Here is a 10,853-nt window from a genome sequence, read left to right as displayed (position 1 = left end):
ACAGTTCCACGTGTCTGGGGAGGCCTCACAATCATGGTGGAAGGCAAGGAGGAGCAAGTCACATCTTATGTGGATCGCAGCAAATAGATTGTGCAGAGAAACTCCCATCTTCAAAACCATCAGATCTCATGAGACCCGTTCACTATCATGAGAACAGCACAGGAAACACCTGCCCCCATGATTCAATCATCTCCCACCAGCTCCATCCTACAACACGTGGGAATTATGGGAGCTACAAGATGAGATTTGGGTGGAAACACAGAGCCAAACCATATCAAATGCTTTACCAGTTCTTGAGGTATTCCTCAGTTTAGCTAGGTTGACATTTAAAATTAACCATCACACTCCCAACTCAACTTCCTCTTAGTTGGATCCAGAAAATGTCAAATGCCAAATGACCAACACCATCCAACTCAGGGGATGTGCAACAGAGGGGAAGTGGTAGTGGAAGGAGACAGCAGTCCCAATCATTTGCACTTGAAATATCTTATTTCTGCAAAGTTTGCAAAATGTATGACCACATGAGCGCACTGCTAGGGCTCTCTCAGGACTTGGAGGGCACCGTGCAAGTGAGGTGTCCTGAAACGTTGCAGTGAATCCACCTCTCTCTACTTCCTTTTCTATTTTCTCTTCTGTCTAGCCATGTTGGCTTCCTCTGCAGGAAAATACCAAGTCTGTTCCCTCTCTAAGGCTTTGCTTTTGCTGATCTCTCAGCCTGCAATTATTTTCCCTAAGATATCTGAATGGTTCCCTTCCTCATTCCCTTCTGGTCCCTGCTCAAATATCACTGTGTCAGAGAGTCCTTCCCAGACATCCTACATGAAAAATTACCCCCACCACTCTCCACCCTTCTTGCCCTGACACATTCCTCCCCCTGGTACATGTCAGCACCTGATAGGACTTCTAGCTATTTGCTGTCTGTTTTTCCTCACTAGAATGTGAGGCAGGCAGAGACTTAACTGTTTGACTCATTAATTTATCTCCAGTACCTATAATGATGCCCGGTCTATAGTAGATGATTGGTAAATACTCATTGAATCAATAAAGGTAAATGTTTTATGTTGCAGGTGTTACTTTGCAAATACTTATTGAATCAATAAACGTAAATGTTTTATTTGTTGCAGGTGTTATTTTGCAACTACTTATTGACAGGCCTTGGTTGGATGGTATAATTCTGGGGAGCAGGGGGCTTATTCCTCCTTTCATTTATTAATTCACCAAATCTGAGCACCTCATGTTAGGCAGTGGATAGGCAATGATAACAAAAATGGTCCTGACCCCAACATCAGGGAATCTGCAGCATATACTACAAAAAGTAGATTTTGGCTGAGCGCAGTGGCTCACGTCTGTAATCCCAGGACTTTGGGAGGCTGAGGCAGGCAGATCACTTGAGGCCAGGAGTTTGACACCAGCCTGGCCAACACGGTAAAACCCCATCTCTACTAAAAGTACAAAAATTAGTCAGGCATGGTAGTGCACACCTGTAATCCCAGCTACTCGGGGGCGCTGAGGCAGGAGAATTGCTTGAACCCAGGAGGCGGAGGCTGTAGTGAGCCAAGATGGCTCCGCTGTACTCCAGCCTGGGTGACAGAGTTGAGACTTTGCCTCAAAAAAATAGATTTTCATACAAATGTTCATGGGAGGCGGGGTATGTTGAAGATAGAGTCTGAAAGCACTGTGGGAAGCATGGGATCTTAGCAAGAGCAATCACAGCTAACATTTGTTTTGCACTTCCTATGTGTCAGGCACTGTTACCTGAAAGCAACAGCACTGTGAGGTGGATGACACCACGATCCTCATTTACAGATGAGGAAAGGAGGCACAGGGAGGTTACACACCTCACCCAGGGTCACGCAAATAGTACCTGGCAGAAACAGGATGTGAACACAGGCAACTTGCCTCCAGAGCCACGCTCTTAGCATTCGGCTATAGAAGGTTTAAGAACCACCCCATCTCCCTCACCTTGCAGATGAAGATCACAACTTTTCTTTCTTCCATCTCCAGCATCCGACGCATGTATGTTAGCTGGGTTGAGCTGACACTCCAACCCTCTGCAGAGCTTACAAGCTCTGGTACTGCCTCCTCCATGCTATTCAGTTACCCATGGCCTTGATATTTGTCATAATCACTAATATTAGTTCAGTAGTTAATCAGTTCACAAAGCATTCTCACATGCCTTATGTATCAGTCTGTTTTCACGCTGCTAATAAAGACATACCCAAGACTGGGCAATTTACAAAAGCAAGAGGTTTAATGACTTACAGTTCCACATGGCTGGGGAGGCCTCAAAACCATGGCAGAAGGCAAGGAGAAGCAAGTCACATCTTACGTGGATGGCAGCAGCAAAGAAGTTGGGCAGGGAAACTCCCCCTTATAATACCATCAGATCTCGTGATACTTATTTGCTTTCGCGAGAACAGCACGGGAAAGACCTACCCCCATGACTCAATTACCTCCCACCAGGTCCCTCCTACAACACGTGGGAGTTCAAGATGAGATTTGGGTGAGGACACAGCCAAACCATATCACCTTATCACACTTAATCTTCATAGTCATACTAATTGGTAGGTATCATGATGCCCATTTTACATGAGAAGAAATTGAGAGGATGGGAGAGGACATTGCCAAGGACGTTGCCTTAGAAGGAGTGGGACCTGGCCAGGTGCGGTGGCTCATGCCTGTAATACCAGCACTTTGGGAGATCGAGGCAGTCAGATTGCCTGAGGTCAGGAGTTCAAGACCAGCCTGGCTAACATGGTGAAACCCCTGTCTCTACTAAAAATACAAAAAATTAGCTGGGCGCTGTGGCGGATGTCTGTAATCCCAGCTACTCGAGAGGCTGAAGCAGGAGAATTGCTTGAATCCGGGAGGCAGAGGTTGCAATGAGCCAAGATTGTGCCACTGCACTCCAGCCTGGGCAACAACAGTGAGACTCCATCTAAAAAAAAAAAAAAAAAAAAAAAAAACAGAAGAAGAAGGAGCAGTGGGATTTTTAGAGTAGCCTCATTGGGATTTCTGGTCACAGACTTGGACTTTACTAGCACTGAAGTCTTGAGCAAGTTCCTCTGCCGGGGACAGATGGGCAATGCAGGGTTTTTTTCTGAAGCCCAGCCTTGTTACTTTAAGCAGGTTTCTCACCGTTGGCACTCCTGACATTTGTAGGGGGCTATCCTGTGCGCTGTAGGACATATATCAGCATCCCTGGCTTCTACCCACTAGATGCCAATAGCACCCTTCTTCCAGTTCTAACAACTAGAAATGTCTCCAGACATTGGCAAATGTCCCCTAAGGATAACATTGCTCCTGATTGAGAATCACTGCCTTAAAGACAGGCCAGGGAGGTCAAGAGTCATTGAAGCTCCTCCCTAAGGATGTGGGCATATATCCAGATAGAGCCACTGGGTCCTCCCAGCCTTACAGCCGATCAGAGTCTTCCCGATATGCCAGACAGGAATCTACACTTTGCATTTAGCAAGTGTCTTATTATTTAATACTATAATTTTTGTTTGTTTGTTTCGTTTTATTTTTGAGTCAGAGTCTTACTCTGTAGTCCAGGCAGGTGTGCAGTGGTATGATCTTGGCTCACTGCAATCTTTACCTTCAAGCGATTCTCATGCCTCGGCCTCCCAAGTAGCTGGGATTACAGGTGTGTGCCACCATGCCCGGCTAATTTTGGTGTTTTTAGTAGAGATAGGGTTTTACCATGTTGGCCAGGCTAGTCTTGAACTCCTGACCTCAGGTGATCCGCCCACCTCGGCCTCCTAAAGTGCTGGGATTACAGGCATGAACCACCATGCTTGATCTTAACATTAGAAATCTTTATACTGGGTTCTGCCACAGTTCACCTCATCAGGTATTGCCAGTATGCAGTGATGAGCCTTTCACTGCAGCTGGGAGCGAGGTGAGGCGCGGATCCAAGACAGAGTTTACAGAGCCAGCAACAGGCTAAAGGTCTGGCTGATCAGGTGGTTCCACGGATCACCTGGCCGCATAGGCTGGTGGATTGGGCCCTAGCAAAGCCCTGTGTGCCTGCTTGAATATTTAATTTAGAGACCTGGGTTCTAGCCATATTTTAGCCATCTGGCTCTGGTGTGGCCTTCATGAAGTCCTAGTTTGCTCCCCACTAACTTAGGGTCAACTGTACCTGCCTTGCTCAGCTGAGATGAAGCAGGCAGAGGCTCTTTTAAACTGTGTTGCATGTCAGCTATTAATACAAAAAGCATCTGCCCTTTTCCTACAGGCCTACTGACTGTTGCCAGAAACTGTACCATCAGGACATTTCCTGGGGGCTCAGGCATGGTCTGGAACTAATCTGAAATCTGTACTAGCTTCCTGGAGCTCTGGCCCAGCCTTTCTGAATTTGCTCCCATTCAGGCCTGCCTGTATCAGCTGGCTTGTCTACCTACCTACAGGTTTCCCAGGAACGAAGTCCATGTGAGCTGCAGACCATCTGGAAGAGGGCCAGTAAAATCTGGAACAAGGACTGGCTCCTAAAGTCTCCTGCCAGCCACAAACTGCCCTGGTGACTGGAAGACTGTAGGGAGCCCTTACCAGCTTTACTTTAAACAGCAGCTGGGGAAACTAAGGGAATGATGCTGTCCACTTGTGAATTAGCACACGTGGCATGGACTTTATAGTATTGCCTGTGGTTTCTGTAACACTGAATTAACAAGAAATAGTTTAGCTGGGTGCAGCAGCTCATGCCTATAATCCTAGCACTTTGGGAGGCCAAGGTAGATGGATCGCTTGAGCCCAGGAGTTCAAGATCAGCCTGGGCAACATGGTGAAACCCTGTCTCTAGGAAAAATACAAAAATTAGGCATGGTAGCCTGTGCCTGTAGTCCCATTTACCTAGGAGGCTGAGGTGGGAGGATGTCTTGAGGTCGGGAGCTCAAGGCTGTAGTTAGCTGAGATCACACCACTGCACTCCAGCCTGGGCAACGGAGCAAGACCCTGTCTCAAAAAAATTTTTTAAAAGGTAAGAAATGGTTTGAAATACACCTCTCTTCTTTCTATATTTTATATGGATGTTAAATTCCCACTTTAAATCTGTGTTTTTAGAAATAATCAAAAAAAAATCTGCCCTTTCTGATGAAGGTTCATATTTTTTAACATAGAAAACATCAACATTTCCTAAATATACCATTTACAAATAGCTGGAGATTCCGCATTCAGTGTGTAAATTTCCGTTAAATTTTTGTTTGTTTTTTTTTACTATTATTTTTTGTAAAGACAGGGTTTTGCCATGTTGCCCAGGCTGGTCTCAAATTCCTGAGCTCAAACGATCTGCACACCTCGGCCTCCCAAAGTGCTGGGAATTTCTGTTACATTTTTAAAGTTAATTTTTAAATTTAATGTTTGCTTCTTTCCTATCTGCCACTGTGCACAGTATCACCAGAGTCAGAACGCTCTGTAGTTCAATATCTCCGGCGACAAAACCTGTCAACTCCAGTGGTTTTCAACAAAGTTTCTTCAAGGAAATTTCCTTCCAATTGTAGAAAAAATTTAAATTCTTGACATCAGTGCTGAAAGGGGTAGACCAAGCAAGTGGAAAAAAGGCTATGCGGTGTGAAACTTCCCTGTGGACTTTCAAAATTGTTGATTAAAAAAAGAAGAAAAAAACCAACAAAACAAAAAAACAAGCAGAATTGGTTGAAATAGAAATTTTCTAAATTAAAAATTGACAAAGATATTAAAAGCACAAGTCAATTTTAAGCTAGTTTTGTTAAGAAGTTTTGACTTTTGTTGTTGTTGTAGTTGTAGATACAGGATCTCAATATGTTGCCTAGGCTGGGCTTAAACTTCTGGCCTCAAGTGGTCTTTTTGCTTTGACCTCCCAAATGCTGGGATTACAGGTATAAGCCACCATATCTGGCATCACCTATTTGTTTAACCAAAATGTCTGCTTCCATGAACTACTTGTTCTTCAAATAATACTTGGTCCATTTTCTGCTGCTGTAACAGAATACCACAGACTGGGTGGTTTACAAAGAACAAAAATTTATCTGGCTCATGTTTCTGGAGACTGGAAAGTCCAAAAGCATGGCACTGGCATCTGGTGAGGGCCATCCCATGGTGAAAAGCAGAAGGCAAAATTGAGCACGTAAGATGGAGAATAGGGGCCAAACTTATCTTTTTATCAGAAGTCTACTCCTGAGATAACTTACCCACTCCCATGCTAACACCATTAATCCATTCATGATCTAATCACCCTGTAAAGGTGTCACCTCTAAATACTGTTATAATGGCAATTAATTTTCTCTTTTAAAAAAATAGAGACAGGTCTTGCTATATTACCCACACGGATCTCAAACTCCTGGGTTCAAGCAATCCTCCTGTCTCAGCCTCCAATGTGTTGAAATGACAGGAGTGGGCCACTGCATCCAGCTGGCAATTAATTTTCAACATGAGTTTTGGCAGGGACATTCAAACCATAGCAAATACACAATTCATTGGTCATTCCATTTAATGCTTTACTCCCTAGTTATTTATTGATTCTCCTCAGGGTCCCTGGCAAACAGTGAAAAACTTCATCTTTGGCCTCCTTGTCCTCTGCTAATTCATTCATTTAACAGACATTTGTTGAGAACCTGCTGTGCCTCAGACAATATACAAGCAATGTGAATCCAGACAAGGAAGAGCTCATAATAAACGGTGAACCACAAATAGTACACAGGTAAGAGCTATGACTGAGAATTACGTATGAAATATTGTGTGACTACAGCTGAGAAACCATCGAACTTCCAGTGACAGCATGAGTCAGCTTGGCGAATGAAGTGACAGTTGAGGTATTTTAAAATCACTTTAGCCCATATCATCTGGCTCACTCATCTTCTCCACTACATGCAAAAGAAAATAAAACCTATTGTGTTTTCCATTCAAATGAAAACATAGGTTGAAGTTCTCTCCTGAGTTGTCATCTTTTTTCTACCTGTGTTTTCCCAGAAGACTGTGATACGGTGAGAGGTCACAGAATTTGGAATCAAAATTAGACTTTTGTGCCACTTAATTGCTATGACCTTTGGACAAGTTACTTGACTTCTGTGGATCTTAGCGTCTTCATCTGTTAAAACAGGAGTCCCCAACCCCTGGGCCATGGACTGGTGCTGGTCCATGGCCTGTTAAGAACTGGGCCACACAGCAAGAGGGAAGTGGCAAGCAAGAGAAGCTTCATCTGTATTTACAGCTGCTCCCCATCACATCATGGCTTGAGGTCCATCCACCTGTCAGATCAGTGGTGGCATTAGATTCTCATAGAAACATGAACCCTATTGTGAACTGCACATGGAAGGGATCTAGGTTATACACCTCTTATGAGAATCTAATGCCTGATGATCTGTCACTGTCTCCCCTCATCCCCAGATGGGACTGTCTAGTTGCAGGAAAGCAAGCTCAGGGCTCCCACTGATTCTACATTATGGTGAGTTGTATAATTATTTTATGTTCCAAGGTAATAACATTATAAACAAAGTGCACAATAAATGTAATGCGGTTGAATCATCCTGAAACCATCCTTGCCACCCCTGGTCCATAGAAAAATTGTCTTCCATGAAGTGGATCCCTGGTGCCAAAAATGTTGGGGACTGCTGAGTTAAAAGAGATGACAGATGCTGGGCACGGTGGCTCACACCTGTAATCCCAGCACTTTGGGAGGCCGAGGCGGGCAGATCACAAGGTTGGGAGATCGAGACCATCCTGGCTAACACGGTGAAACCCCATCTCTACTAAAAATACAAAGAAAAAAAAAAAAAAGCCAGGTGTGGTAGTCGGTGCCTGTAGTCCTAGCTACTCAGGAGGCTGAGGCCGGAGAATGGCGTGAACCTGGGAGGTGGAGCTTGCAGTGAGCCAACATCGCGCCACTGCACTCCAGCCTGGGTGACAGAGCAAGAATATGTCTCAAAAAAAAAAAAAAAAAAAAGACAATAGGCTGGGTGTGGTGACTCACACCTGTAATCCCAGCACTTTGGGAGGCCAAGGAAGGGGGTATCACTTGAGGCCACGAGTTGAGGCCGACATGGTGAAACCCTATCTCTACCAAAAATACAAAAATTAGCTGGGCGTGGTGGTGCATGCCTGTAATTCTAGCTACTCAGGAGGCTGAAGCAGGAGAATCGCTTGAACCCAGGAGGTTATAGGTTGCAGTGAGCTGAGATCGTGTCACTGTACTCCAACCTGGGCAACAGAGCAAGACTTCGTCTAAAAAAAAAAAAAAAGAAATAGCAACTATGTAGCAGGCTGCTGTCAGTATTAGCAATAATGTATACAAAATTATATACTGTTGTACTGATGGCTCCCATTGAATCAGACCTACTGATGTTCCTGGTTTTCATACCCTTGGGTAGCCTCGTCCCATATTGACTCTGGGCTTGGTCATATGACTTGTTGGCTAATGAGACATAACTGTGACCCAAGCAGAGGCTCAATAAATATTTGCACATTCAGCCTGGCCAACATGGTGGAACCCCGTCTCTACTAAAAATGCAAAAATTAGCTGGGCATGGTGGCGGGCGCCTCAAGTCCCAGCTACTTGGGAGGCTGAGGCAGGAGAATCGCTTGAACCCAGGAGACAGAGGTTGTAGTGAGCCAAGATCGTGCCACTGCACTCCAGCCTGGGCGACAGAGCCAGACTCTGTCTCAAAAAAAGAAAAAAAAAAAAAATTGTGCACATTGAGGCTTACACTCTTGGAACTCAGATGCCATGTAAAAACATTTGGGCTACCCTACGTAAAGAGAGAGGCCCCAATCTTCCAGCTGTCCCCACCAAGTGAGGCCCTCTGGGACCTTCCAGTTCCAGCCAACCCACCAGCTGAACGCAGCTTCTTCAGTGAGCCCAGGAAAGCAAGCTCAGGGCTCCCACTGATTCTACGTTATGGTGAGTTGAACCACGCAGCCAGACCACCAAATCATGAGAAATTACTGTTTTGTTTCAAGCCACTACATTTTGGGATGGCTCGTTAAGCAAGAATATATAATGGACACACTAATATTTTAAAAATACTCACATATACCTACTATGAGCCGAACACTATGCTAGGCTTTAGGCAGACAGCAGTGAACAAGACCAACAAGGGCCTCCCTCTCATGGAGCTCACATTCTAGTGGGGAAGACAGACCAGAAAAATCAAACGATTATGCTTTGTTTTGTGTACTATAAAGGGCAAGGTTTATGAGCTGAAGCAGAGAATAACAGGGAACAGCAGTTGCTTTTGATAAGGTAATCAGGGAAAACCTCTCTGAGATTAAATTCAAGCAGAAACTTACAACATGAGAAGAAAGCAGTGAGGCAAACAGTAATAGACTAGGTCCTCAATAAATCACAGCTGTAACTAGTAACATAAAATTATTGATATTTATTATTTGTATACTTGGTACACAGAAGACACACATATATATATAAAATCTTCATCTATATATAAAATCCACATATCTATATACTTCATGTATCTATATATATAGATATATATAGTTTCCTGCCCTTTCCCTTCCCCTGTGTCATCAGTCAGGGTCCAATTAGAAAAACAGAAATCACAGAAGGGATTGTATTATCCTGTTCTCACACTGCTATAAATAAATACCTGAGACTGGGTAATTTATAAAGGAAAGAGGTTTAATTGACTCACCGTTCCACAGTGCTGGGGAGGCCTCAGGAAACTTACTATCATGGCGGAAGGCGAAGGGGAGGCAAGGACCTTCTTCACAGGGCGGCAGGATAGAGAAGGGAGAGTGCAGGACAAAAACTGCCACTTTTGAAAACCATCAGATCTCATGGGACTCACTCACTGTCGCTAGAACAGCATCATCTAATCACTTCCCTTCTCCAACACGTGGGGATTACAGGGCCCTTCCTTGACGTGTGGGGATTACAATTTGAGATTTCGAGATGAGATTTGGGTAGGGACACAGATCCAAACCTTATCAGGGATTTAATATAGAGGATTTGTTTCAGGTGTCAGAAAGCTGAAAGAGCAGAAAGCAATACTGAGGTAGCCTAGAGGGCTACAGAGAGCAACTAATTCTTGTAGTGCTGGAATAACTAAAGGGAAGAGGTTGGGAGTCACCACTGCCTAGAAACTCGGAGGAGCGTCTATGAAGAGAAAGCATCACTCAGCTGCTATTGATATTTCTGAGAGGGCTCAATGAGGTTGGTTCTCAAGGAGCACCTAAAGTAGCTGGAAGCCGGAGCCAACTATTTGTAAAGTGAAGTGTTGTTTTGGGGGTAACACTGGCTGAAAGAGCAAGTTAGAAGGAAGAAAGTCCCTTCTTCTTTTCTGTTACCTTCCAATTTTCCTCTAGTGCCCACTATTGACAGAGCTTTGCAGGAATGCAGCTAGCAAAGAAATCTGTTAAAGGAACAGTGCAGTGTCCCAGACACAGCATAAAAGAGAGGAGCATGCACAGGCAGATTTGGAGCTGAGAAACGGCAGGCAAAGGGCTAAGAATGTCCAGGTTACTTTTCCTAACTCCTGTTTTTCCAGCATCTGATCCAGTATAGCATTTGTTCTGACTCTCTGTTGTTATTTTTAAGAAGGAATTTTTCTTTTAAAAAAGTTTCTGAATAAAACTGGTTTTGGCCAGGTGCAGTGGCTCACACCTGTAATCCCCGCACTTTGGGAGGCCGGGGCAGGTGGATCGTTTTGGTTCAGGAGTTCCAGACCACCCTGACCAACATGGTGATACCCCATCTCTACTAAATACAAAACAAATTAGCCAGGTGCAGTGGCACATGCCTGTAATCCCAGCTACTCGGAAGGCTGAGGCAGGAGAATCGCTTGAACCCGGGAGGTGGAAGTTGCGGTGAGCTGAGATTGCACCACTACGCTCCAGGCTCTGTCTCAAAAAAACAAAACAAAACA

The sequence above is a fragment of the Chlorocebus sabaeus genome, chromosome 8 (assembly GCF_047675955.1).
Source record: "Chlorocebus sabaeus isolate Y175 chromosome 8, mChlSab1.0.hap1, whole genome shotgun sequence".
Taxonomy (NCBI): Eukaryota; Metazoa; Chordata; class Mammalia; order Primates; family Cercopithecidae; genus Chlorocebus; species Chlorocebus sabaeus.
The sequence above is the reverse complement of the archived record's forward strand: the minus strand, read 5'-3'. Positions refer to the sequence as shown.